Here is a 26269-nt window from a genome sequence, read left to right on the forward strand (position 1 = left end):
GGGACCTTTGGTTTAACGTACCAACGCTCTACCATTGAGCTACTCGGGAACTCTAACCGACACCGACACAATTTTTCCCTCTATATTCACAGACCTCAAAGTGGGCTGACAACCGTCAAGCAACCAACTTCGAGTGCACACTAACTCCGTGTGACTTAAATTGTGGTTTTCTGTTCACGAACAGTGACGTGTATTATGCAAATCAAGATTTCAGGTATAACTCCCTGTAAAGTTGATTTGAATAATTTCGAGGGAAAAATTGTTCCGGAGCCGGGTATCGAACCCGGGACCTTTGGTTTAACGTACCAACGCTCTACCATTGAGCTACTCGGGAACTCTAACCGACACCGACACAATTTTTCCCTCTATATCCACAGACCTCAAAGTGGGCTGACAACCGTCAAGCAACCAACTTCGAGTGCACACTAACTCCGTGTGACTTAAATTGTGGTTTTCTGTTCACGAACAGTGACGTGTATTATGCAAATCAAGATTTCAGGTATAACTCCCTGTAAAGTTGATTTGAATAATTTCGAGGGAAAAATTGTTCCGGAGCCGGGTATCGAACCCGCGACCTTTGGTTTAACGTACCAACGCTCTACCATTGAGCTACTCGGGAACTCTAACCGACACCGACACAATTTTTCCCTCTATATCCACAGACTGACAACCGTCAAGCAACCAACTTCGAGTGCACACTAACTCCGTGTGACTTAAATTGTGGTTTTCTGTTCACGAACAGTGACGTGTATTATGCAAATCAAGATTTCAGGTATAACTCCCTGTAAAGTTGATTTGAATAATTTCGAGGGAAAAATTGTTCCGGAGCCGGGTATCGAACCCGGGACCTTTGGTTTAACGTACCAACGCTCTACCATTGAGCTACTCGGGAACTCTAACCGACACCGACACAATTTTTCCCTCTATATCCACAGACCTCAAAGTGGGCTGACAACCGTCAAGCAACCAACTTCGAGTGCACACTAACTCCGTGTGACTTAAATTGTGGTTTTCTGTTCACGAACAGTGACGTGTATTATGCAAATCAAGATTTCAGGTATAACTCCCTGTAAAGTTGATTTGAATAATTTCGAGGGAAAAATTGTTCCGGAGCCGGGTATCGAACCCGGGACCTTTGGTTTAAGATACCAACGCTCTACCATTGAGCTACTCGGCAACTCTAACAGACACCGACACAATTTTTCCCTCTATATCCACAGACCTCAAAGTGGGCTGACAACCGTCAAGCAACCAACTTCGAGTGCACACTAACTCCGTGTGACTTAAATTGTGGTTTTCTGTTCACGAACAGTGACGTGTATTATGCAAATCAAGATTTCAGGTATAACTCCCTGTAAAGTTGATTTGAATAATTTCGAGGGAAAAATTGTTCCGGAGCCGGGTATCGAACCCGGGACCTTTGGTTTAACGTACCAACGCTCTACCATTGAGCTACTCGGGAACTCTAACCGACAACGACACAATTTTTCCCTCTATATCCACAGACCTCAAAGTGCGCTGACAACCGTCAAGCAACCAACTTCGAGTGCACACTAACTCCGTGTGACTTAAATTGTGGTTTTCTGTTCACGAACAGTGACGTGTATTATGCAAATCAAGATTTCAGGTATAACTCCCTGTAAAGTTGATTTGAATAATTTCGAGGGAAAAATTGTTCCGGAGCCGGGTATCGAACCCGGGACCTTTGGTTTAACGTACCAACGCTCTACCATTGAGCTACACAATTTTTCCCTCTATATCCACAGACCTCAAAGTGGGCTGACAACCGTCAAGCAACCAACTTCGAGTGCACACTAACTCCGTGTGACTTAAATTCAGGTTTTCTGTTCACGAACAGTGACGTGTATTATGCAAATCAAGATTTCAGGTATAACTCCCTGTAAAGTTGATTTGAATAATTTCGAGGGAAAAATTGTTCCGGAGCCGGGTATCGAACCCGGGACCTTTGGTTTAATGTACCAACGCTCTACCATTGAGCTACTCGGGAACTCTAACCGACACCGACACAATTTTTCCCTCTATATCCACAGACCTCAAAGTGGGCTGACAACCGTCAAGCAACCAACTTCGAGTGCACACTAACTCCGTGTGACTTAAATTGTGGTTTTCTGTTCACGAACAGTGACGTGTATTATGCAAATCAAGATTTCAGGTATAACTCCCTGTAAAGTTGATTTGAATAATTTCGAGGGAAAAATTGTTCCGGAGACGGGTATCGAACCCGGGACCTTTGGTTTAACGTACCAACGCTATTAAGGTATTAAGGAAGTGGGAATTCGTGTAAGAATAGCAGACGGCGATGACAGAGTTCAATGAAGATTCCATAGTTGGCACAACTGCCATCTAGCGTAATGGTGCAATAATCAACGAGTTAGAAAGAGAAAGTATAGAGTGGTCATTGCGCCGCCATGTTTGAAGAAAATTGAACGACTGTCGGTAATGAACTTATGCGCCCAAAACAAAGTGGGCGTGGTGATAACTGACATTAGAATCGTCAGCTGTCTTAATTTCGTTTGCATAAATCAGTTAAACTGAAGTGGAAAAACCTAGTACTTCGTCAAATACGTGCTAGGAACTTAATCTAAACTTATGTACGCTAAATTTAAAACACTTGAGCTATTCCTAGAAGGAATGCTTAAAAGAATAAAATAAGCAAAATTGTCATGTAGTATGACAAGAAGTCCTAGCAAATATACTGAAGAAAATGTTAATATTCCTAGGTTCTTTTAAGTGCGACCTGCAAGATTGCCTATAAAATGAACGAGTATGATTCGGATGATTTTATTAAATTGTTTTCCCAGTCTCTACACGTTGCAAAACTATTTACTATACCATAAGATATAGAATGAAAGTAGGCCCTAACTGTAGTAAACAAGCTTTACTCCAAGCTTGTAACGTGGGTGAAACATGACAAAACACGCTTTCAGTTTTTTTGTTATAGTAAAGTATAATTATTATCGAAATGTGAACGTGAGGCCAACAGCCGGCTGGTCTGTCTGAGCCTTTCAAGGGCTGTGGCACCACAGATAATTATTAGTGTATAATTGAGCACCCACGTACCAGGGAAAGGATTTATATGTAAATACATATTTACTTATAAAGCTAATATAATTTATATTTTGCATTATCTTTATGTTTCACAATGTGTAGGGTTGAAAAATCCTACTTTTATTTTCCATATTTTTCCATATTTTAGAGTTTAGTACATATTTTCGTTAATTTCCATATATTTTCCATATTTCATATAAAACAGTCCATATTATATTAGGTTTAACAATAAAACAAAACAAAATTCGAATAATTTCGAGGGAAAAATTGTTCCGGAGCCAGGTATCGAACCCGGGACCTTTGGTTTAACGTACCAACGCTCTACCACTGAGCTACTCGGGAACTCTAACCGACACCGATCCAATTTTTCCCTCTATATCCACAGACCTCAAAGTGGGCTGACAACCGTCAAGCAACCAACTTCAAGTGCACACTAACTCTGTGTGACTTAAATTGTGGCTTTCTGTTAACGAACAGTGACGTGTATTATGCAAATCAAGATTTCAGGTATAACTCCCTGTAAAGTTGACTTGAATAATTATTCAAGTCAACTTTACAGGGAGTTATACCTGAAATCTTGATTTGCATAATACACGTCACTGTTCGTTAACAGAAAGCCACAATTTAAGTCACACAGAGTTAGTTTGCACTTGAAGTTGGTTGCTTGACGGTTGTCAGCCCACTTTGAGGTCTGTGGATATAGAGGGAAAAATTGGATCGGTGTCGGTTAGAGTTCCCGAGTAGCTCAGTGGTAGAGCGTTGGTACGTTAAACCAAAGGTCCCGGGTTCGATACCTGGCTCCGGAACAATTTTTCCCTCGAAATTATTCAAGTCAACTTTACAGGGAGTTATACCTGAAATCTTGATTTGCATAAAACAAAATTCCATTAACTTTTAAAAATACATTTCAACAATAGAGATTTAAACACATGTTCAGTAATCCCTTTAACATCAGAGTTATTTGAAAATTAGCAGTCCTATCAACAATGGGAAAGTAAGTTACAAAACTGTATTAATTTAATTTAAAATTTTTAACAGACTTCAGTTGTGCAGCTCAACAGTTAAATGCCAGTCAGAGTACACATAGGTTCAGTTTTGTAAATCATACTATAAAGACGGTAAATATGCCAAAAGTACGTCATTCAGTCAATTTAAAATCAAAACTAACAAGTTACATTTCAGAATTTAAAGAAGATGGTTTATCAACTGACAATAAAATATTATTTTGTAATTTGTGTCAGTGTGCAGTATCATCTACACAAAAGTTCCTGGTGCAACAACACATTACAACTAGTAAACATCAGGCCAACAAACAACTAAATTCCAAGCAGAGACAATTGTTTTTAACACAACCAACAACATCGAATGTAAGATCTGAGTTTAACATCGACCTGTGCCGTTCTCTCATCTCTGCTGATATTCCTCTCTACAAACTAAAGAATAAGGTCTTCAGGGAATTCCTTGAAAAATATACTCAACATACAATCCCGGATGAGTCAACACTTAGGAAGACGTATGCTCCATCCATCTACGATGAGACAATACAGAAGATAAGAGATGAAATTAAAGATAGTTCAATTTGGGTTTCCATTGATGAGACTCCCGACAAAGAAGGTAGACTTGTTGGTAATGTAGTTATCGGTTTGTTAAGTGAACAATATTCTGAACGAATTCTTTTACATTGTGATGTTCTAGAAAAGTGCAATAACAAAACTATAGTTAAACTGTTCAACGAAGCTATGGGTATCCTGTGGCCAAAGGGTATTATGTACGATAATGTGTTATTCTTTATTAGCGATGCTGCCCCTTATATGGTCAAAGCTGGACAAGCATTATCTGTTGCATATCCTAAATTGACTCATTTTACTTGTGTGGCGCATGCATTTCATCGTGTGGCAGAAGTGGTCAGAGACAATTTCCCTAAAGTAGATTTGTTGATTTCATCAGTGAAAAAAGTATTTCTCAAAGCTCCCAGTAGAGTTAACGTGTTGAAAGAAATGTACCCTGAAATTCCATTGCCACCAAAGCCAATTTTAACTAGATGGGGTACATGGCTAGAAGCAGTTGAATATTATGCCGAACATATAGACTCTATTAACAATGTTCTCCTTGCATTGGACTCTGAAGATGCAGTCTCAATTGATACTGCGAAAACAGTTACCTGTGACATAAGTGTGAAGAATGACTTAGCTCACATTCAGCATACATTTTCATGCATCATAAAAACGCTCAAAAGTCTCCAAAATAGGCACCTTTCACTATCTGAAAGTTTTGAAATTATAAATAGTACTGTGGAACAACTGAATCGTGGTAGAGGTAAAGTTGCAGATGCAGTAAGAGCTAAGGTGGACACTGTACTTTCAAAAAACCCTGGATATGAAGAACTACAAAAGGTTGTTGCTGTGATGAGTGGTGAATCAACAGTGAAGATTAACTTGGACTTATCCCCAGCAGACATTGTGAAATTGAATTATGTACCAGTTACTTCTTGTGACGTCGAACGCTCTTTTAGTCAGTATAAATCTATCCTCAGAGACAATAGAAGAAGATTCACTTTTCAGCACTTGAAAGAAATGTTTGTAACCTATTGTTATGGTAACAGACAATAAAAATTGTGTTTTGTTGAAACTACATTGGAAGATAAGGTACGTCCATTATATTTTTTGTTTAGTTTGATTAAAATGTACCAATATTTAACGTACATAGTCATTTTTTTATAATTTTAAGTCCATATTTAATTCCATATTTTGGTAAAAATCCATATTTAATTCCATATTTTGGTAAAAATAACTACATATATATTTACATATTTCATATATTTTTAGTCCATATAAATCCGTTCCCTGCTCATGATCATAACTCACCACATTTATTGAAACGATAAGATACTTACGATTAATATTGTTATCAGAAACAACAGGAGCCACAGCTAGGTACACTTCTTTTCGCGTGATGGAGACATTATGTAGTCTAATATAGTTTGAAACAAATATTGTCGCGTGTTGGAGACATCGTGTAGTCTAATATAATTTGAAACAATCATTGATCTCACACGTGTCTCGCAACTAAGCAGAGGCTTTTGCAGAATAAAACTGTTCTTACATTATTTTGAACAATAATGACAAATTTTGTGTGATGCAAGTGCTAACTTTCCTCTTTGGTAACAAAAAGAGCCCTACGCATTAATAAAAAGAAAATTGGAGTAGGCCCTATAAACACAATAAATACTAAACTCTTGATGGTACAAACTTATTAATACAGATACTTCGCTTATGCTCAGTCCGTCTTATCTTATAATTCTCTGCGGCAGTGGTACCTGTATTGAGAAGGTTTAATTATCCAGCAACGAATATTATGATTTACGGTACATTTCATTTCAATCCGAGGGAATGAGACATTTTTGGAAATTTTAAAGTCTTAATTATTACTTTTTCATTTATAAATCAGCAAAACCTATAGCGAAATGTTTAAATTAAATATTGATGTATCTGAAAAATATAATACATGTACCAACTCGTTACAGTGTACCTTTGATAAGCACTCCTTGCGGAGGCTGGCGGTACTATAGACCGCCATGTTTTTTAGGGAACGATCCATAGTACTGTTGGCCTCCGCAGGGAGCGCTTATCAGAGGTCTTTAGCCTCTCTATAGTATCTAACTCGTTGGTCCTGACGGTCACCAACTTCGCGGCCTCGCAGACAAACTCGAAAATTGTGCTTAGTAACCACACTAACATTTCAGATGGATAGTGCATCTTATCGGAGATATCCCTCTTGTAGATTAAGTCCATCATAGGTGAACTACATTTTTCTTTGCTGACCAGCTGACAGCATAGTATACATTCGATTTCCTTCTGTAGTTGCTTTACTACGAAACCTCCAATGTAAGTCAGAGACGCCAACTGCATTGTCACAAATCCAAGGCCTGAAAATTAAATTTTACATACCTACAGTTATAATAAGTTAAAGGATATCGTCAATCTTTAGCTAACGATTTTATTTAAAGCTTTATTGATAAACAATTTTACTTACATGGAGGTTGGTGAAGTTTGGTTAATATAGACATCATACTTTCTGGAATCGAAGTCTCGTCTTCCTGTTGGTTAGTTCCAGACGAGAGCATCACTATAGGAGTTCTCTTGTTATTTCTAGTAGTTAATCCAGTGTTCAGTATTCTGTTCATGCTAAATATAACTGCTCTGCAGTCTGGCATGTCATTGCTCCCAGATATCTGTCTCAGCTTACTGAAGAAATGCTCTATAGGATACTATTAAATGCCCTTGTGAGAACGAAATGGAAGCCAGATGAAAGCAGATACTTTGTGCACTGGACAGTGGAGGAAGATGTCAGGAGAACAGCTTCGTAGGTGTCTTTGCTTAAAAATTCCATTCCCTGCTCATTGCTTGCATTTCTAATTTCTGCTAGATATGATGGAAAATCATTTTCTAACCATTCCAGTCTCTAATCACTTATACTGAAAAAGTGCATTTTCTCCGGCATTAAGTTCTGCAAAGAAGTGCTTCTCACATCATGGATTTGGAACCACTTCTTTATCATTTTCAGAAACGTGATAGTGGCACCACAGCTTTGAAAATCCTGGGATTTGAAGTGGCTGCTGTTGTCTTTCAAACATTGCAGAGCGGTTATTACCTCCGAAGAAAATATATCTTTAGCCCTTTTCACATTCATCTTTTCGAAATTAGTTGGTGCTACATGTTTTCTACTTAGGAAAGGGACTGGCTTAACTACTTCTTTCGACTGCATTTTATATAAGTTTTTAATGTGACTGCCACTAATTTCTTCCTTTCCATCATACATTGTCTTTTCTAAAAGAGCTGTTCTTAAGTTTTTCAATATGTGGCACTGGTCGAAAGCTAAGAAGAGAGACCGTTCTGGATTATCTGGGTGACTAATTCTAGCCTTTATTGTCTTCCCGTTGGACAGTCGTCTCATCATGTTCACATTTCTTTTATGATTATCTGTAACTAATCTTAAAATCACAAAACCAATAGACTCGATCTGTTTTATCACTGATAGTGTGAGACTGTGAAGTTCCACCCCAGAAAGTCTTTTAGAAAAAAAAATAAGCAACAGGAATTCTATAACAGGTGGATATGCCAGAAATAAGAAAACATTACAGACTATTTGCAAGAACTGGCTCTTTATCAGTTACAGCTTTCGAAACAGAATTGTTTTCACATCGGAGAGCTTCTACATGAGAAGAAGTGTCCTTATGACCAAAAAAAGGGGCCAGTTTCTTGTCATACAAAAATTGCTGTTTTATGGCCATTTCGTCAATAATTAGGGAACATAATTTTTCTGCTCCATTCAGTCTTTCAGACTCTGCAAGTAGTCTCTCTCTCACGAGTTCTGTCACTCCTGTTTCGCAAGATACGTCTCCTAGATAGCGATTCAAAGTGCTTATAGAAGGCAGTTTTAACAAATTGTTTCTTGCGTAACTATACCCCCATTGGAGAAATGAATTGCCATATTACACACTGTTTTATGCAATTTTCTGACCAACGGGGCGACTGCTTATAATAATTTAGAAAATGTTCTAAAATAAATGAAGATTTGGAATCAGTAGGATCTTGTTTATTAGACTCTATTATTGCTTCTACATTGCTGTGGTACTTATTATGAAACTGGTTCATCCGTTCTTTCTGTACTTGCAAATCATTCTCCAACTTTTATGATTTTCTGATTGGCACGCCACAATTTTAATCGCAGTCGTGTTTTTTCTCTTTCGGCTTTATAATATTTTCCAGCTTCGGAGTCTGTCTGAACTTCAACAGACCTGCTGCAATTAATTGTATTTTCAACGTCGTCTTCATTGTTGCCGTCAGAAATAGGACATTCATAATTATCTCCAAAAGACTCATCTCTCTTTCGTTTTTTGTTTTTCTTTACTTCATGCTTTATTAATACTCGCCTCTGCGGTATGGGTTTATGTATCTTATTCGGAGGATAACCTTTAAAAACTGACGGGATAGCATTTTGCTTCAATTTCTTTATTTTCAGGTCTGGACGGTAATCAGCATCAAGAAAATGTAGGCCACACACAAAAGATGTTCTTGATTCAAAATTAGGCACGAAATTATCTCTAGATATATTTTTTAGCCATTTTTGTTTCAGTTCTGGATCGCAAGGAAATTCATGGAATGAAATCCCCTTGACTTTTCCGCTCTTGCTTGTGCAGTGCGGCACACAGCAATACACCATTTTGTAGATGATATACCTAGCAGAAGCAAAAAAAAAAAAAAAATTATATATATATATATATATATATATATATATATATATATATATATAAGGTAGGTGAGCTATTTTCCGACATGGTCTTAATTACGACAGTGGGCTCTGCTGCAAAAACTTGTGGTCTAAACCGACAGAGGACTGCAGTTTCTTGAAGTAGTCTTAGAGCAATATCAGTTCCGTGATAAACAAGTTAGCAGAAGCGGTTCTCTGCCGGTCAGAGCGTGAGTAGACATTTTGTGTTATAGAAGTATTGTCTGAAGGAAGCATATTTTGTCTGAGTATTCTGCATTTGACAAAGATATGTAATTCATATTGGAGATCATTGTAGTTTAATATGACGTTCATTAGTTTCAAAATCTACCGATATGGATTGTGTAATAGCGCGATTAGTAACAGCAAACGAGGTGCTCTTAAATCCGACACATGTCGGAATTATGAACCCTGTTGCACTGACTTCAGTTTTGCCTACTACAGGATTTATGATAAAGCATCGCAATATAAATTCGAGGTATTTAATGCTCTTTAGCGTTGGAACAGCATACTTAGCAGTATTAATGCATTTTACCAAAACTACTGTATGTTTAGCTCAGAAATTAGATGCAAAATTCGTTATCTTTCATACCTCTTCTTTATTTTAGATGGGTAAGCTACTAGCGAAAATTCCTGAGGATGTAATGGCACGGGCTGTTGTAGCTGTGAAGAATGGTATGCCTCTTAACACAGCTGCCACACGCTACGTTATAGGAGCTAGGAACACCCTTAGGTATCATGTCAATGTCGGGGCTGGGAAGAAAGATATTGGTCGTCCTGCACTTTTAAGCTTCGCGCAAGAAAGAGAATTGTGCAGCCGACTTTTCCGACTTGCAGCTGTAGGGATGCCGTTGACTAGTAAACTTGTGAAAAGAACTGTTTTCATATTTTGTGAAATAAACGGCATAAAGAATAATTTTAATAAAAACTTAGGGTTAGCTGGTAGGAAGTGGATGAAATTATTTCTAAAGCGGCATCAAGATGTGTCAAAAAGGAAAGCGCAAACTTTGAACCAGGGCAGGGCAATGAAACTAAATCGTGTAATTGTGAAAGACTATTTTGATAAACTGGAAGTCATAATGGTGAAAAATGGATTTATGGGAAAACCTGAGAATATTTACAATATCGATGAGAAGGGGTGTCGATTGACTCTTCATCACACACAGGAAGTTTTTGCTGCTAAAGGCACTAAACGCTTACATTTGATTGCACCAGAACATGGAGAAAATATAACAATTGTAGCTTACTGCAACGCAGTAGGTCAAGCAATTCCTCCCATGATTCTCTTCAAAAGAAAAAGGAGACGACCGGAATGGGATGATGACATGCCCCCAGGCACAGCTATTGAAATTACAGAAAAGGGCTCAATGACGTGTCAGGTCTTTATTAAATGGCTAGCTCATTTTGCTAAATTTAAAACTGTCGGCAAATTCTTGCTCATTTTCGATGGTGCAAAATCTCACCTCGATGCCAATATCGTTGATGTAGCAGATGAGCATGACATAATATTGTTTTGCTTGTCGAGTGACTGCACACACGAATTGCAGCCTCTAGACAAGGCAGTTTTCGGAACCTTCGAACAATACTGGGATCCGGCAGTTTTGGGGTACTGGAGCAATCATGGCGAAAGAACCATTACGAAAGCAAGACTTGGGAGAATTTTTTCCGACGTTTGGTTGAAGTCCATGACACCTAACAATATCATGTCTGTGTTTAGGGCCACTGGGATGTCCATTTAACCCAGAGTTAATATCAGATAGTGCATTCGCTCCCTCTGGTTAGAATCCGATGACGAGAGTGACAGTAACAGTGAGCTTTGCAACTCATCAGTCACTGAATGTCCTAATGATAATGGAGTTCCTGTGAATGATGAAAGCTTGTCAACAAGCTTCACAGAAGTTTTGATTTCACACAAACTTAAGGAGAAGAAAACCAAGCCAAGACGTCCCGCTATGAACGCAAAAGCTTAAGGTATAGTGAAGTCCTTATTCACGAAGACAGAAAGGAAGAATCTTCCAAAGACTATAGCATCAAAAATTCCAAAGAAAATTTCCGAATGTCCCAGTAAAACTACGTCTGTGCAGGATTATCAAGAAGCAGGCCCAAATGGAATGCCTTCAATGAGAAAAGAAAGCTGGTTTTGCACAATATGTATGATGAACAGAGTCGCCGATATGCGATTGTGCTGCAAGTGTAAGAAGTATGTGCATGAAGAATGTGCTGACATAAGTGCTGATTTTCGAGGATCTTACGTTTGTCCTGATTGTGAAGAAGACTGATAATGTATTTCTCCAGTCAAAGGATTTTTCTATCCAATTTCTATGTACCGAAGTTTCAATCAAGAATATGTGTTGATATTTTCTACTTTTTTTTCAAATCATCCTGCTTGTATGTGTCACCATATTGAACTGTTTAGCTTTATTTAACTAGATGATTATAGTATTAAATACAATGAAAATGGTCTAGAAGTAATTAATTTCACTTATGTAAGACTACCTCAATCTTTCATAAGGTTACTGTTAAATTTGTTTATGTGTCGGAATTAAGGTACATCGTGTGTCAGAATTAGGACCACAGGGTCGCAATTCCGACACTTTGTAAACTTTTCAAATTCGTTCTACTGTTTGAATTTCACTGTACGTATATACCTGAAATATTTTTTTCTAAGTGTTTATGTAAATATACTAAACGTATACAAATTATAAAGTTTCCACGTTGAATGAAAAAAATAAATATAAATTTTCAAAGCTTAGCGTGTCGGAATATGGCTCATGTACCTTATATATATATATTCATTGGATATTGATCCCAACAATTATATAGGCTACTGTAAATTGAAACGCAATAGATTTTAGATTAGGGATGACGCTGAAAGGAGGTAAGGGTGGGCTAGAGTCTCTCCAAAGAATTTCTGTCCCCCCCAACTGCTCACGATAATATTGGTTAATGCATTTGATTTCATTATTCCGCATTGTCTTTATAATAGCAAAATAAATAAAATTCACAAAAAATGTGGAAATATTTAAGACATTGTGCCGGGTAGTACTAGGCCTATATTTTTTTACTATCTATTGTTTTACATTAATTGACATTTTTTCTTCTATCTGAAAACAGGCATTAAGTATTGTAATGGATAATCTGATACTTTGAACGCGGTTCTGAGCTATTACTTATTAGTTCGTTCTTGCCACTGCTCTTTCTTTAGACTCAGTTGAGCCGTTGATTACAAATTGGCTATGAGCAATAAATCAGCTACTGGTACTACTCGCTTTCATCTCAGAATTACCCGCCATACCTCAGCAAGGTTTATTGGATGTACCGCCGCCCCTGTTTAAAACGGTTGATTATAGTTTCCAATAGTTTGGAATGTAATGGACGTAGCTTTATCAGTCTGACATAGAATGAACATGCATATATAAACCTGTAAATTGTATATACCTTTCTCCATAAAATCAAGATGGAACTTTTCTCAAAGATGTTTGTTTATTAGTTTATACACACTTACATTCTAACGGCCACACAAATCACTAAACAAACAGACATAAAACATCAGCACCAACTCTCTGAAAACACGTTTTTCTGTCTTTCGCGTAGGCATAACAAGTGATGCTATACGCTGTTAGGACTGCGACACTGGGACATCCTACTAGCGCTCCTGCAGCAAAGTATTTAACTATCTCGTGTACGCTTGACAGCATGGGCATTTAAGGAAGTGGGAATTCGTGTAAGAATAGCAGACGGCGATGACAGAGTTCAATGAAGATTCCATAGTTGGCACAACTGCCATCTAGCGTAATGGTGCAATAATCAACGAGTTAGAAAGAGAAAGTATAGAGTGGTCATTGCGCCGCCATGTTTGAAGAAAATTGAACGACTGTCGGTAATGAACTTATGCGCCCAAAACAAAGTGGGCGTGGTGATAACTGACATTAGAATCGTCAGCTGTCTTAATTTCGTTTGCATAAATCAGTTAAACTGAAGTGGAAAAACCTAGTACTTCGTCAAATACGTGCTAGGAACTTAATCTAAACTTATGTACGCTAAATTTAAAACACTTGAGCTATTCCTAGAAGGAATGCTTAAAAGAATAAAATAAGCAAAATTGTCATGTAGTATGACAAGAAGTCCTAGCAAATATACTGAAGAAAATGTTAATATTCCTAGGTTCTTTTAAGTGCGACCTGCAAGATTGCCTATAAAATGAACGAGTATGATTCGGATGATTTTATTAAATTGTTTTCCCAGTCTCTACACGTTGCAAAACTATTTACTATACCATAAGATATAGAATGAAAGTAGGCCCTAACTGTAGTAAACAAGCTTTACTCCAAGCTTGTAACGTGGGTGAAACATGACAAAACACGCTTTCAGTTTTTTTGTTATAGTAAAGTATAATTATTATCGAAATGTGAACGTGAGGCCAACAGCCGGCTGGTCTGTCTGAGCCTTTCAAGGGCTGTGGCACCACAGATAATTATTAGTGTATAATTGAGCACCCACGTACCAGGGAAAGGATTTATATGTAAATACATATTTACTTATAAAGCTAATATAATTTATATTTTGCATTATCTTTATGTTTCACAATGTGTAGGGTTGAAAAATCCTACTTTTATTTTCCATATTTTTCCATATTTTAGAGTTTAGTACATATTTTCGTTAATTTCTATATATTTTCCATATTTCATATAAAACAGTCCATATTATATTAGGTTTAACAATAAAACAAAACAAAATTCCATTAACTTTTAAAAATACATTTCAACAATAGAGATTTAAACACATGTTCAGTAATCCCTTTAACATCAGAGTTATTTGAAAATTAGCAGTCCTATCAACAATGGGAAAGTAAGTTACAAAACTGTATTAATTTAATTTAAAATTTTTAACAGACTTCAGTTGTGCAGCTCAACAGTTAAATGCCAGTCAGAGTACACATAGGTTCAGTTTTGTAAATCATACTATAAAGACGGTAAATATGCCAAAAGTACGTCATTCAGTCAATTTAAAATCAAAACTAACAAGTTACATTTCAGAATTTAAAGAAGATGGTTTATCAACTGACAATAAAATATTATTTTGTAATTTGTGTCAGTGTGCAGTATCATCTACACAAAAGTTCCTGGTGCAACAACACATTACAACTAGTAAACATCAGGCCAACAAACAACTAAATTCCAAGCAGAGACAATTGTTTTTAACACAACCAACAACATCGAATGTAAGATCTGAGTTTAACATCGACCTGTGCCGTTCTCTCATCTCTGCTGATATTCCTCTCTACAAACTAAAGAATAAGGTCTTCAGGGAATTCCTTGAAAAATATACTCAACATACAATCCCGGATGAGTCAACACTTAGGAAGACGTATGCTCCATCCATCTACGATGAGACAATACAGAAGATAAGAGATGAAATTAAAGATAGTTCAATTTGGGTTTCCATTGATGAGACTCCCGACAAAGAAGGTAGACTTGTTGGTAATGTAGTTATCGGTTTGTTAAGTGAACAATATTCTGAACGAATTCTTTTACATTGTGATGTTCTAGAAAAGTGCAATAACAAAACTATAGTTAAACTGTTCAACGAAGCTATGGGTATCCTGTGGCCAAAGGGTATTATGTACGATAATGTGTTATTCTTTATTAGCGATGCTGCCCCTTATATGGTCAAAGCTGGACAAGCATTATCTGTTGCATATCCTAAATTGACTCATTTTACTTGTGTGGCGCATGCATTTCATCGTGTGGCAGAAGTGGTCAGAGACAATTTCCCTAAAGTAGATTTGTTGATTTCATCAGTGAAAAAAGTATTTCTCAAAGCTCCCAGTAGAGTTAACGTGTTGAAAGAAATGTACCCTGAAATTCCATTGCCACCAAAGCCAATTTTAACTAGATGGGGTACATGGCTAGAAGCAGTTGAATATTATGCCGAACATATAGACTCTATTAACAATGTTCTCCTTGCATTGGACTCTGAAGATGCAGTCTCAATTGATACTGCGAAAACAGTTACCTGTGACATAAGTGTGAAGAATGACTTAGCTCACATTCAGCATACATTTTCATGCATCATAAAAACGCTCAAAAGTCTCCAAAATAGGCACCTTTCACTATCTGAAAGTTTTGAAATTATAAATAGTACTGTGGAACAACTGAATCGTGGTAGAGGTAAAGTTGCAGATGCAGTAAGAGCTAAGGTGGACACTGTACTTTCAAAAAACCCTGGATATGAAGAACTACAAAAGGTTGTTGCTGTGATGAGTGGTGAATCAACAGTGAAGATTAACTTGGACTTATCCCCAGCAGACATTGTGAAATTGAATTATGTACCAGTTACTTCTTGTGACGTCGAACGCTCTTTTAGTCAGTATAAATCTATCCTCAGAGACAATAGAAGAAGATTCACTTTTCAGCACTTGAAAGAAATGTTTGTAACCTATTGTTATGGTAACAGACAATAAAAATTGTGTTTTGTTGAAACTACATTGGAAGATAAGGTACGTCCATTATATTTTTTGTTTAGTTTGATTAAAATGTACCAATATTTAACGTACATAGTCATTTTTTTATAATTTTAAGTCCATATTTAATTCCATATTTTGGTAAAAATCCATATTTAATTCCATATTTTGGTAAAAATAACTACATATATATTTACATATTTCATATATTTTTAGTCCATATAAATCCGTTCCCTGCTCATGATCATAACTCACCACATTTATTGAAACGATAAGATACTTACGATTAATATTGTTATCAGAAACAACAGGAGCCACAGCTAGGTACACTTCTTTTCGCGTGATGGAGACATTATGTAGTCTAATATAGTTTGAAACAAATATTGTCGCGTGTTGGAGACATCGTGTAGTCTAATATAATTTGAAACAATCATTGATCTCACACGTGTCTCGCAACTAAGCAGAGGCTTTTGCAGAATAAAACTGTTCTTACATTATTTTGAACAATAATGACAAATTTTGTGTGATGCAAGTGCTAACTTTCCTCTTTGGTAACAAAAAGAGCCCTACGCATTAATAAAAAGAAAATTGGAGTAGGCCCTATAAACACAATAAATACTAAACTCTTGATGGTACAAACTTATTAATACAGATACTTCGCTTATGCTCAGTCCGTCTTATCTTATAATTCTCTGCGGCAGTGGTACCTGTATTGAGAAGGTTTAATTATCCAGCAACGAATATTATGATTTACGGTACATTTCATTTCAATCCGAGGGAATGAGACATTTTTGGAAATTTTAAAGTCTTAATTATTACTTTTTCATTTATAAATCAGCAAAACCTATAGCGAAATGTTTAAATTAAATATTGATGTATCTGAAAAATATAATACATGTACCAACTCGTTACAGTGTACCTTTGATAAGCACTCCTTGCGGAGGCTGGCGGTACTATAGACCGCCATGTTTTTTAGGGAACGATCCATAGTACTGTTGGCCTCCGCAGGGAGCGCTTATCAGAGGTCTTTAGCCTCTCTATAGTATCTAACTCGTTGGTCCTGACGGTCACCAACTTCGCGGCCTCGCAGACAAACTCGAAAATTGTGCTTAGTAACCACACTAACATTTCAGATGGATAGTGCATCTTATCGGAGATATCCCTCTTGTAGATTAAGTCCATCATAGGTGAACTACATTTTTCTTTGCTGACCAGCTGACAGCATAGTATACATTCGATTTCCTTCTGTAGTTGCTTTACTACGAAACCTCCAATGTAAGTCAGAGACGCCAACTGCATTGTCACAAATCCAAGGCCTGAAAATTAAATTTTACATACCTACAGTTATAATAAGTTAAAGGATATCGTCAATCTTTAGCTAACGATTTTATTTAAAGCTTTATTGATAAACAATTTTACTTACATGGAGGTTGGTGAAGTTTGGTTAATATAGACATCATACTTTCTGGAATCGAAGTCTCGTCTTCCTGTTGGTTAGTTCCAGACGAGAGCATCACTATAGGAGTTCTCTTGTTATTTCTAGTAGTTAATCCAGTGTTCAGTATTCTGTTCATGCTAAATATAACTGCTCTGCAGTCTGGCATGTCATTGCTCCCAGATATCTGTCTCAGCTTACTGAAGAAATGCTCTATAGGATACTATTAAATGCCCTTGTGAGAACGAAATGGAAGCCAGATGAAAGCAGATACTTTGTGCACTGGACAGTGGAGGAAGATGTCAGGAGAACAGCTTCGTAGGTGTCTTTGCTTAAAAATTCCATTCCCTGCTCATTGCTTGCATTTCTAATTTCTGCTAGATATGATGGAAAATCATTTTCTAACCATTCCAGTCTCTAATCACTTATACTGAAAAAGTGCATTTTCTCCGGCATTAAGTTCTGCAAAGAAGTGCTTCTCACATCATGGATTTGGAACCACTTCTTTATCATTTTCAGAAACGTGATAGTGGCACCACAGCTTTGAAAATCCTGGGATTTGAAGTGGCTGCTGTTGTCTTTCAAACATTGCAGAGCGGTTATTACCTCCGAAGAAAATATATCTTTAGCCCTTTTCACATTCATCTTTTCGAAATTAGTTGGTGCTACATGTTTTCTACTTAGGAAAGGGACTGGCTTAACTACTTCTTTCGACTGCATTTTATATAAGTTTTTAATGTGACTGCCACTAATTTCTTCCTTTCCATCATACATTGTCTTTTCTAAAAGAGCTGTTCTTAAGTTTTTCAATATGTGGCACTGGTCGAAAGCTAAGAAGAGAGACCGTTCTGGATTATCTGGGTGACTAATTCTAGCCTTTATTGTCTTCCCGTTGGACAGTCGTCTCATCATGTTCACATTTCTTTTATGATTATCTGTAACTAATCTTAAAATCACAAAACCAATAGACTCGATCTGTTTTATCACTGATAGTGTGAGACTGTGAAGTTCCACCCCAGAAAGTCTTTTAGAAAAAAAAATAAGCAACAGGAATTCTATAACAGGTGGATATGCCAGAAATAAGAAAACATTACAGACTATTTGCAAGAACTGGCTCTTTATCAGTTACAGCTTTCGAAACAGAATTGTTTTCACATCGGAGAGCTTCTACATGAGAAGAAGTGTCCTTATGACCAAAAAAAGGGGCCAGTTTCTTGTCATACAAAAATTGCTGTTTTATGGCCATTTCGTCAATAATTAGGGAACATAATTTTTCTGCTCCATTCAGTCTTTCAGACTCTGCAAGTAGTCTCTCTCTCACGAGTTCTGTCACTCCTGTTTCGCAAGATACGTCTCCTAGATAGCGATTCAAAGTGCTTATAGAAGGCAGTTTTAACAAATTGTTTCTTGCGTAACTATACCCCCATTGGAGAAATGAATTGCCATATTACACACTGTTTTATGCAATTTTCTGACCAACGGGGCGACTGCTTATAATAATTTAGAAAATGTTCTAAAATAAATGAAGATTTGGAATCAGTAGGATCTTGTTTATTAGACTCTATTATTGCTTCTACATTGCTGTGGTACTTATTATGAAACTGGTTCATCCGTTCTTTCTGTACTTGCAAATCATTCTCCAACTTTTATGATTTTCTGATTGGCACGCCACAATTTTAATCGCAGTCGTGTTTTTTCTCTTTCGGCTTTATAATATTTTCCAGCTTCGGAGTCTGTCTGAACTTCAACAGACCTGCTGCAATTAATTGTATTTTCAACGTCGTCTTCATTGTTGCCGTCAGAAATAGGACATTCATAATTATCTCCAAAAGACTCATCTCTCTTTCGTTTTTTGTTTTTCTTTACTTCATGCTTTATTAATACTCGCCTCTGCGGTATGGGTTTATGTATCTTATTCGGAGGATAACCTTTAAAAACTGACGGGATAGCATTTTGCTTCAATTTCTTTATTTTCAGGTCTGGACGGTAATCAGCATCAAGAAAATGTAGGCCACACACAAAAGATGTTCTTGATTCAAAATTAGGCACGAAATTATCTCTAGATATATTTTTTAGCCATTTTTGTTTCAGTTCTGGATCGCAAGGAAATTCATGGAATGAAATCCCCTTGACTTTTCCGCTCTTGCTTGTGCAGTGCGGCACACAGCAATACACCATTTTGTAGATGATATACCTAGCAGAAGCAAAAAAAAAAAAAAAAATTATATATATATATATATATATATATATATATATATATAAGGTAGGTGAGCTATTTTCCGACATGGTCTTAATTACGACAGTGGGCTCTGCTGCAAAAACTTGTGGTCTAAACCGACAGAGGACTGCAGTTTCTTGAAGTAGTCTTAGAGCAATATCAGTTCCGTGATAAACAAGTTAGCAGAAGCGGTTCTCTGCCGGTCAGAGCGTGAGTAGACATTTTGTGTTATAGAAGTATTGTCTGAAGGAAGCATATTTTGTCTGAGTATTCTGCATTTGACAAAGATATGTAATTCATATTGGAGATCATTGTAGTTTAATATGACGTTCATTAGTTTCAAAATCTACCGATATGGATTGTGTAATAGCGCGATTAGTAACAGCAAACGAGGTGCTCTTAAATCCGACACATGTCGGAATTATGAACCCTGTTGCACTGACTTCAGTTTTGCCTACTACAGGATTTATGATAAAGCATCGCAATATAAATTCGAGGTATTTAATGCTCTTTAGCGTTGGAACAGCATACTTAGCAGTATTAATGCATTTTACCAAAACTACTGTATGTTTAGCTCAGAAATTAGATGCAAAATTCGTTATCTTTCATACCTCTTCTTTATTTTAGATGGGTAAGCTACTAGCGAAAATTCCTGAGGATGTAATGGCACGGGCTGTTGTAGCTGTGAAGAATGGTATGCCTCTTAACACAGCTGCCACACGCTACGTTATAGGAGCTAGGAACACCCTTAGGTATCATGTCAATGTCGGGGCTGGGAAGAAAGATATTGATCGTCCTGCACTTTTAAGCTTCGCGCAAGAAAGAGAATTGTGCAGCCGACTTTTCCGACTTGCAGCTGTAGGGATGCCGTTGACTAGTAAACTTGTGAAAAGAACTGTTTTCATATTTTGTGAAATAAACGGCATAAAGAATAATTTTAATAAAAACTTAGGGTTAGCTGGTAGGAAGTGGATGAAATTATTTCTAAAGCGGCATCAAGATGTGTCAAAAAGGAAAGCGCAAACTTTGAACCAGGGCAGGGCAATGAAACTAAATCGTGTAATTGTGAAAGACTATTTTGATAAACTGGAAGTCATAATGGTGAAAAATGGATTTATGGGAAAACCTGAGAATATTTACAATATCGATGAGAAGGGGTGTCGATTGACTCTTCATCACACACAGGAAGTTTTTGCTGCTAAAGGCACTAAACGCTTACATTTGATTGCACCAGAACATGGAGAAAATATAACAATTGTAGCTTACTGCAACGCAGTAGGTCAAGCAATTCCTCCCATGATTCTCTTCAAAAGAAAAAGGAGACGACCGGAATGGGATGATGACATGCCCCCAGGCACAGCTATTGAAATTACAGAAAAGGGCTCAATGACGTGTCAGGTCTTTATTAAATGGCTAGCTCATTTTGCTAAATTTAAAACTGTCGGCAAATTCTTGCTCATTTTCGATGGTGCAAAATCTCACCTCGATGCCAATATCGTTGATGTAGCAGATGAGCATGACATAATATTGTTTTGCTTGTCGAGTGACTGCACACACGAATTGCAGCCTCTAGACAAGGCAGTTTTCGGAACCTTCGAACAATACTGGGATCCGGCAGTTTTGGGGTACTGGAGCAATCATGGCGAAAGAACCATTACGAAAGCAAGACTTGGGAGAATTTTTTCCGACGTTTGGTTGAAGTCCATGACACCTAACAATATCATGTCTGTGTTTAGGGCCACTGGGATGTCCATTTAACCCAGAGTTAATATCAGATAGTGCATTCGCTCCCTCTGGTTAGAATCCGATGACGAGAGTGACAGTAACAGTGAGCTTTGCAACTCATCAGTCACTGAATGTCCTAATGATAATGGAGTTCCTGTGAATGATGAAAGCTTGTCAACAAGCTTCACAGAAGTTTTGATTTCACACAAACTTAAGGAGAAGAAAACCAAGCCAAGACGTCCCGCTATGAACGCAAAAGCTTAAGGTATAGTGAAGTCCTTATTCACGAAGACAGAAAGGAAGAATCTTCCAAAGACTATAGCATCAAAAATTCCAAAGAAAATTTCCGAATGTCCCAGTAAAACTACGTCTGTGCAGGATTATCAAGAAGCAGGCCCAAATGGAATGCCTTCAATGAGAAAAGAAAGCTGGTTTTGCACAATATGTATGATGAACAGAGTCGCCGATATGCGATTGTGCTGCAAGTGTAAGAAGTATGTGCATGAAGAATGTGCTGACATAAGTGCTGATTTTCGAGGATCTTACGTTTGTCCTGATTGTGAAGAAGACTGATAATGTATTTCTCCAGTCAAAGGATTTTTCTATCCAATTTCTATGTACCGAAGTTTCAATCAAGAATATGTGTTGATATTTTCTACTTTTTTTTCAAATCATCCTGCTTGTATGTGTCACCATATTGAACTGTTTAGCTTTATTTAACTAGATGATTATAGTATTAAATACAATGAAAATGGTCTAGAAGTAATTAATTTCACTTATGTAAGACTACCTCAATCTTTCATAAGGTTACTGTTAAATTTGTTTATGTGTCGGAATTAAGGTACATCGTGTGTCAGAATTAGGACCACAGGGTCGCAATTCCGACACTTTGTAAACTTTTCAAATTCGTTCTACTGTTTGAATTTCACTGTACGTATATACCTGAAATATTTTTTTCTAAGTGTTTATGTAAATATACTAAACGTATACAAATTATAAAGTTTCCACGTTGAATGAAAAAAATAAATATAAATTTTCAAAGCTTAGCGTGTCGGAATATGGCTCATGTACCTTATATATATATATATTCATTGGATATTGATCCCAACAATTATATAGGCTACTGTAAATTGAAACGCAATAGATTTTAGATTAGGGATGACGCTGAAAGGAGGTAAGGGTGGGCTAGAGTCTCTCCAAAGAATTTCTGTCCCCCCCAACTGCTCACGATAATATTGGTTAATGCATTTGATTTCATTATTCCGCATTGTCTTTATAATAGCAAAATAAATAAAATTCACAAAAAATGTGGAAATATTTAAGACATTGTGCCGGGTAGTACTAGGCCTATATTTTTTTACTATCTATTGTTTTACATTAATTGACATTTTTTCTTCTATCTGAAAACAGGCATTAAGTATTGTAATGGATAATCTGATACTTTGAACGCGGTTCTGAGCTATTACTTATTAGTTCGTTCTTGCCACTGCTCTTTCTTTAGACTCAGTTGAGCCGTTGATTACAAATTGGCTATGAGCAATAAATCAGCTACTGGTACTACTCGCTTTCATCTCAGAATTACCCGCCATACCTCAGCAAGGTTTATTGGATGTACCGCCGCCCCTGTTTAAAACGGTTGATTATAGTTTCCAATAGTTTGGAATGTAATGGACGTAGCTTTATCAGTCTGACATAGAATGAACATGCATATATAAACCTGTAAATTGTATATACCTTTCTCCATAAAATCAAGATGGAACTTTTCTCAAAGATGTTTGTTTATTAGTTTATACACACTTACATTCTAACGGCCACACAAATCACTAAACAAACAGACATAAAACATCAGCACCAACTCTCTGAAAACACGTTTTTCTGTCTTTCGCGTAGGCATAACAAGTGATGCTATACGCTGTTAGGACTGCGACACTGGGACATCCTACTAGCGCTCCTGCAGCAAAGTATTTAACTATCTCGTGTACGCTTGACAGCATGGGCATTTAAGGAAGTGGGAATTCGTGTAAGAATAGCAGACGGCGATGACAGAGTTCAATGAAGATTCCATAGTTGGCACAACTGCCATCTAGCGTAATGGTGCAATAATCAACGAGTTAGAAAGAGAAAGTATAGAGTGGTCATTGCGCCGCCATGTTTGAAGAAAATTGAACGACTGTCGGTAATGAACTTATGCGCCCAAAACAAAGTGGGCGTGGTGATAACTGACATTAGAATCGTCAGCTGTCTTAATTTCGTTTGCATAAATCAGTTAAACTGAAGTGGAAAAACCTAGTACTTCGTCAAATACGTGCTAGGAACTTAATCTAAACTTATGTACGCTAAATTTAAAACACTTGAGCTATTCCTAGAAGGAATGCTTAAAAGAATAAAATAAGCAAAATTGTCATGTAGTATGACAAGAAGTCCTAGCAAATATACTGAAGAAAATGTTAATATTCCTAGGTTCTTTTAAGTGCGACCTGCAAGATTGCCTATAAAATGAACGAGTATGATTCGGATGATTTTATTAAATTGTTTTCCCAGTCTCTACACGTTGCAAAACTATTTACTATACCATAAGATATAGAATGAAAGTAGGCCCTAACTGTAGTAAACAAGCTTTACTCCAAGCTTGTAACGTGGGTGAAACATGACAAAACACGCTTTCAGTTTTTTTGTTATAGTAAAGTATAATTATTATCGAAATGTGAACGTGAGGCCAACAGCCGGCTGGTCTGTCTGAGCCTTTCAAGGGCTGTGGCACCACAGATAATTATTAGTGTATAATTGAGCACCCACGTACCAGGGAAAGGATTTATATGTAAATACATATTTACTTATAAAGCTAATATAATTTATATTTTGCATTATCTTTATGTTTCACAATGTGTAGGGTTGAAAAATCCTACTTTTATTTTCCATATTTTTCCATATTTTAGAGTTTAGTACATATTTTCGTTAATTTCTATATATTTTCCATATTTCATATAAAACAGTCCATATTATATTAGGTTTAACAATAAAACAAAACAAAATTCCATTAACTTTTAAAAATACATTTCAACAATAGAGATTTAAACACATGTTCAGTAATCCCTTTAACATCAGAGTTATTTGAAAATTAGCAGTCCTATCAACAATGGGAAAGTAAGTTACAAAACTGTATTAATTTAATTTAAAATTTTTAACAGACTTCAGTTGTGCAGCTCAACAGTTAAATGCCAGTCAGAGTACACATAGGTTCAGTTTTGTAAATCATACTATAAAGACGGTAAATATGCCAAAAGTACGTCATTCAGTCAATTTAAAATCAAAACTAACAAGTTACATTTCAGAATTTAAAGAAGATGGTTTATCAACTGACAATAAAATATTATTTTGTAATTTGTGTCAGTGTGCAGTATCATCTACACAAAAGTTCCTGGTGCAACAACACATTACAACTAGTAAACATCAGGCCAACAAACAACTAAATTCCAAGCAGAGACAATTGTTTTTAACACAACCAACAACATCGAATGTAAGATCTGAGTTTAACATCGACCTGTGCCGTTCTCTCATCTCTGCTGATATTCCTCTCTACAAACTAAAGAATAAGGTCTTCAGGGAATTCCTTGAAAAATATACTCAACATACAATCCCGGATGAGTCAACACTTAGGAAGACGTATGCTCCATCCATCTACGATGAGACAATACAGAAGATAAGAGATGAAATTAAAGATAGTTCAATTTGGGTTTCCATTGATGAGACTCCCGACAAAGAAGGTAGACTTGTTGGTAATGTAGTTATCGGTTTGTTAAGTGAACAATATTCTGAACGAATTCTTTTACATTGTGATGTTCTAGAAAAGTGCAATAACAAAACTATAGTTAAACTGTTCAACGAAGCTATGGGTATCCTGTGGCCAAAGGGTATTATGTACGATAATGTGTTATTCTTTATTAGCGATGCTGCCCCTTATATGGTCAAAGCTGGACAAGCATTATCTGTTGCATATCCTAAATTGACTCATTTTACTTGTGTGGCGCATGCATTTCATCGTGTGGCAGAAGTGGTCAGAGACAATTTCCCTAAAGTAGATTTGTTGATTTCATCAGTGAAAAAAGTATTTCTCAAAGCTCCCAGTAGAGTTAACGTGTTGAAAGAAATGTACCCTGAAATTCCATTGCCACCAAAGCCAATTTTAACTAGATGGGGTACATGGCTAGAAGCAGTTGAATATTATGCCGAACATATAGACTCTATTAACAATGTTCTCCTTGCATTGGACTCTGAAGATGCAGTCTCAATTGATACTGCGAAAACAGTTACCTGTGACATAAGTGTGAAGAATGACTTAGCTCACATTCAGCATACATTTTCATGCATCATAAAAACGCTCAAAAGTCTCCAAAATAGGCACCTTTCACTATCTGAAAGTTTTGAAATTATAAATAGTACTGTGGAACAACTGAATCGTGGTAGAGGTAAAGTTGCAGATGCAGTAAGAGCTAAGGTGGACACTGTACTTTCAAAAAACCCTGGATATGAAGAACTACAAAAGGTTGTTGCTGTGATGAGTGGTGAATCAACAGTGAAGATTAACTTGGACTTATCCCCAGCAGACATTGTGAAATTGAATTATGTACCAGTTACTTCTTGTGACGTCGAACGCTCTTTTAGTCAGTATAAATCTATCCTCAGAGACAATAGAAGAAGATTCACTTTTCAGCACTTGAAAGAAATGTTTGTAACCTATTGTTATGGTAACAGACAATAAAAATTGTGTTTTGTTGAAACTACATTGGAAGATAAGGTACGTCCATTATATTTTTTGTTTAGTTTGATTAAAATGTACCAATATTTAACGTACATAGTCATTTTTTTATAATTTTAAGTCCATATTTAATTCCATATTTTGGTAAAAATCCATATTTAATTCCATATTTTGGTAAAAATAACTACATATATATTTACATATTTCATATATTTTTAGTCCATATAAATCCGTTCCCTGAACAGCCGGCTGGTCTGTCTGAGCCTTTCAAGGGCTGTGGCACCACAGATAATTATTAGTGTATAATTGAGCACC

The 26269-nt window shown here is 36.6% G+C and overlaps 2 non-coding genes across 2 annotated transcripts; both read right to left on the reverse strand.

The window, feature by feature from the left end:
• Positions 1-1105: 1105 nt before the first annotated feature.
• TRNAK-CUU (transfer RNA lysine (anticodon CUU)) lies at positions 1106-1177 on the reverse strand. The gene has a single exon. It is a non-coding gene; the product is annotated as a tRNA-Lys (tRNA).
• A 759-nt stretch (positions 1178-1936) lies between these two features.
• TRNAN-AUU (transfer RNA asparagine (anticodon AUU)) lies at positions 1937-2008 on the reverse strand. The gene has a single exon. It is a non-coding gene; the product is annotated as a tRNA-Asn (tRNA).
• Between the last annotated feature and the right edge of the window lie 24261 nt (positions 2009-26269).

Source organism: Periplaneta americana, chromosome 2 (assembly GCF_040183065.1).
Source record: "Periplaneta americana isolate PAMFEO1 chromosome 2, P.americana_PAMFEO1_priV1, whole genome shotgun sequence".
Classification (NCBI taxonomy): domain Eukaryota; kingdom Metazoa; phylum Arthropoda; class Insecta; order Blattodea; family Blattidae; genus Periplaneta; species Periplaneta americana.